This window comes from Atractosteus spatula, chromosome 10, assembly GCF_055471065.1.
Source record: "Atractosteus spatula isolate fAtrSpa1 chromosome 10, fAtrSpa1.hap1, whole genome shotgun sequence".
Taxonomy (NCBI): Eukaryota; Metazoa; Chordata; class Actinopteri; order Semionotiformes; family Lepisosteidae; genus Atractosteus; species Atractosteus spatula.
This window is the reverse complement of record NC_142715.1, coordinates 668,467-672,637: the sequence shown is the minus strand read 5'-3', so window position 1 is coordinate 672,637 and position 4,171 is coordinate 668,467. Positions and strand designations below refer to the sequence as shown.

The following is a 4,171-nucleotide window of genomic DNA, read 5'->3' as shown; positions in this document are numbered from 1 at the left end:
TGGTCCATTTCTTCTACTAAACGAGACTATGGGAGTGAGTATTTTGATATCGAACTGGGATTTAAATAAAGAGGAACACTACACTACATCGGGCTACGCGTGTGACAAAACGTTCACTTTCCAACTTCTCGATAGCTCAGTTGCTAGCTAAGACTGTAGAAAAAGCAACGAGTATTTCTTATGTCCCTGGTTTGAATCCAGTTCAAAGGATGGTGTTTTCTTGTTCCTTAATCAAAAAGTGAAAATTGCGAATTTGTCTTTCACTTTGATGTTCACCCGAAAGCTCAGTATACAAAGAACTAGAGGCTCCTGTTCTGAATAATCTTCAAGTCTGATTGTTTTGCTTAGACCTTTAAAACGCACACTGTTGACTGCGCTTCCTAACACAAATAAGAACCCGCCGACAAACTTACCGATCGGGAGTATTCTTTTTAAACGCGATATCTTTTATTCTTCGTGTGTGAATTTCAGGGAGACTCATAAACCCTTTGTCTGTTTTAAAGATACATTATTTTAAACCAGACATAATGAAAGACGTAGTAAGTAGACACACGTAAAAAACACATGAATAGTAGCGGCTCTGAACTCAATGTGGTGCTGTATGGGAATGCGATGCAAACGCCAATGGCACAATGGATACCGTGTCTGATTACGGATCAGAAGACTGTAGGTTTCTACTCCTTACTGGTTCGTGAAAAAGCTTTTAAACCACACTACTCAACACTGACATCGTAGTGTGTGCGGTCTTACACAACCTTACTATCGACTAGATGAGTCTTCTGTTCCATCTCTAATTCTTTCCGCGCATTCCTGCTATTTCACCACCGTTATTGTAGGACAACAGCCACAGACACGAGAAGATATACTATTCCGAACAAATGTCTTAAAAAATCACGTTGAAAAGGGTGACAATAAGTTTTTGTTTCTTTAACGTAACCTTACTTTTGCCTGTTAAGTTCACATTATTTTCTGCAGTCGCAAATCACCAATATTTCAGCTGTCTCCTGAGAAACACAAGCGTGGAGTCAAATCATATTAAATAACCCAACACATCTATTAATTTAACACCCAGATGTGACAGAACACATGTAAGACTTACACACAGCCTTTAATATGCGATAGTGAATTTGCAGGTATCCTGGGGAGGGAAGAGAACTGATATTAAGGAAATACATATTTAAAGAGGATGTAAATCTTAAAAGTGTTTTGTCACATCTGGGTGTTAACTGAATAGTTTTTTAGCATTATTTATTGTGTTTTGACTCTATACTTGTGTTTCTCAGGAGACAGCAGAAATATTGATTTTTACATTTATATTTACATTCCCGGTTATATTGACTTAGGAACTCAACTATTTACTTGTAGTTTGACTCGTGTCAAAAGTTGAAAATCTCTGCAAACATCAAGATGGCTAAGGACGTGGAAAGAAACTCAATCACATTTAGAGAAGGTAATGTTTAGATCGGATTAATTCGAAGTGTGTCTCTGGGTGCATTTGATCTACCAACGTTGTGATTAACTGAAGGACACCCTGATTGAGTATGCCATAGAAACTGACACATGTCGTATTTTTTTCTACATTCACAGATTTTTGGCTAAAGTAAAAAAAAAAATCGTTGTCATTTTCTTGCCAGCTGGCAGTAATTCTTTTGCATTGATAAGAAAGATGAGCATTTTATCTTTCGCAATGTGTGGATTTCTTGAAAAACAAGTTGTGCCAAAAACGAAATGAACACTTCCTTTAAACATAATGCAGAAGCATGTTGTCTATAACAATAAAGGTGCGCGAAGACAGGCACCGCTGGGATTTGAACCCAGGATCTCCTATTTACTAGACAGGCGCTTTAACCAACTAAGCCACATCCTTTTGAAGCCACTTGGACACACCTCTCTGTCACATCTTCGTTCGGTGTGCGGTGAGCCTGCTCGCTGAGCAAGTTGAGAAAGGATGTGAAATGGCTTTTATCCGGCAATTTCATTACCAAGGAGCTCGATGTGCTTTTGATGATTTACAGGGTGTCCAGTGCAACACAGGCGATGGGCTGCTGGGATTTGGAGCCAGGATTTCCGTTAACTAGACAGGTACTTTAACCAACTAAGCCACGGCGCCGGCAGAATTCTCCTCTTTTACTGCCGCTTGGACACACCGCTCTGAGACACCCGCGTTAAGTAAGCGCTGAGTCGGCTGGCTGAGCACGTTGCCTCCTTTACATTCAATAGGAGCCCCGACACTAAGAGAAACGTACAGACATGGCTTTTATCGGGCACTTTTCATGTCCAATGCGCTTGACATCTCCCACGGGCGACAGAGTTTATTTACGACACTTTTCCTTTCTTTCTTTCTTCTTTCTGTACTCTTTGATGAAACAAAACGAGAAATCATGTAAGGGAAAATGTCTTTTTTCATGGAGAAAACATGCACCAGGAAATGTTGTGTTTAGAAGAAGTGAGTTAACATGAAAAGTGACCTAATTTACCGGAGCAAATGCTCACCTAGCAAGATCTGCTTTACTGCAAGAGAGAAGAAGAGTGAAAGACGTGATCATTTCACGCCGTTGTGGAACAAAACGCTATTTTCTTGGAATTCTAAATCAATTAGAAATTCAGAGCGACACATAAAGGATTTGTCTGTTTAAAAGTGATGATTTTTTAAAACTGATAAAAATGTAGAAAACACGTTTCTTACTTAGAAATTGTAGATGGGGTGGTGTACTAGTAGTGGCGCTGAACTCACCAAAGTGCAATTCATTTACGTGACGGGCTAGTGGTTTAATGGATAACGCATCTGATTTCGGTTTATAAGATTGTCGATTCGACTTCTACCGGGGTTGTGTGATTTAAATCAGGCTCCTCAGAAATAGATGTCCGTTATGTAAATAGACCGCACCTGAAAGCAAACGTTGGGTCTGGTTTCCTTTCTTTCCTGCATGAAATAGCAAATCGTTACAAAAAACACCAGCTAATGTCCAATAGCGTTAGTCATTTAAACAAACATGAATATACTGTAGGTCTTGGTACATGGGAGTGGATTTCTACCACAATTAAAAAAGGGCAAATTATAATTACAGGCTTCAGAAACTTTTTCATACAAAAGTGACCAAACACTCCCTAACTTATAGGTTTGCTTGGACCTGTAACAAAAAGGAGGTCTGGAACTTCCATTCTCTGATGTTACTGTCTCTAAAGCCGGATGTGATGTTTCGCGGATGTGCAGTGTGCTTTTTCTCTTGTCGTGTTCGAGATGATTTGCTGCATAAGCTCCTGAGTAGGTGTTTTGCTTTTTTGTTCAGATTACCTATGTGGTGTACAGATAAAACCCGACTGCATGGTGTAATTTCCGGGATCGGCACCAGCAGCACCTGCAAACACATCAGCTGACCTCGACGTGATTTGAACACGCAACCTTCTAATCTGGAGTCAGACGCGCTACCGTTGCGCCACCAGGTCACTCGCCGCAAGTTCTTTTAATTCCCCCAAAGAGAACAATCAGCGTCCCTGAAAAAGATTTCTATTTCATTCTCTCCTGTGAGGAGCGCCGCTCTTCCAACGAGGGTCTCTTCTTCCCAGAACACAGATTATTCTTTCCGTCCGGCTCTCTCACAGAGAGCAGACACACCGTCTCCACTGATGTGTTTACTACATCTATAGATCTGACCCCCTACAGCCCCGATATTCCTGGACAGGATATTTACCACCAGCCTCGTGAACTTCTCATCTTGACCTCTCCCAGGAGGAGAACAATTAACACAGAATCCTCTCTCCATTTAGCAAATAACACAAAACACTGCTTACCTGTCAAGACAGAAAACCAGGCTGCTCCAGGTGAGGCTTGAACTCACAACCGCGGCATGACTCCACTGATCATGTCATTTTACATGGCCTGAACCAGGAAAGAGATTGGAAGCCGAGAAGTTATGGTGTTTTTTTAATACTTGCCTACTCTTTCAATTTTTCCGTCAAGTCTTTTATTTGGGAGTACTTTCAATTGATGTTAATCCTTGTCCCGATGCAAGATTCTGGGCCATGGTACATCTTGAATGTTCTTATAGGCTTCAGTTTGGAAAAGTGCGCTCTTCAGAAGCTACTGAAACCGCTAATGGTTACATAACACTTAATGCAAAAGCAACGTTCGGGTTTGAAAAAGAATATTACTTGCTATGAATACAAACAC

General features: G+C 40.8%; 1 non-coding gene across 1 annotated transcript; it reads right to left on the bottom strand.

Annotated features, from left to right (window-relative positions):
• Window positions 1-3,375: 3,375 nt before the first annotated feature.
• On the bottom strand, window positions 3,376-3,447 carry trnaw-cca (transfer RNA tryptophan (anticodon CCA)). Its single transcript has one exon. It is a non-coding gene; the product is annotated as a tRNA-Trp (tRNA).
• Between the last annotated feature and the right edge of the window lie 724 nt (window positions 3,448-4,171).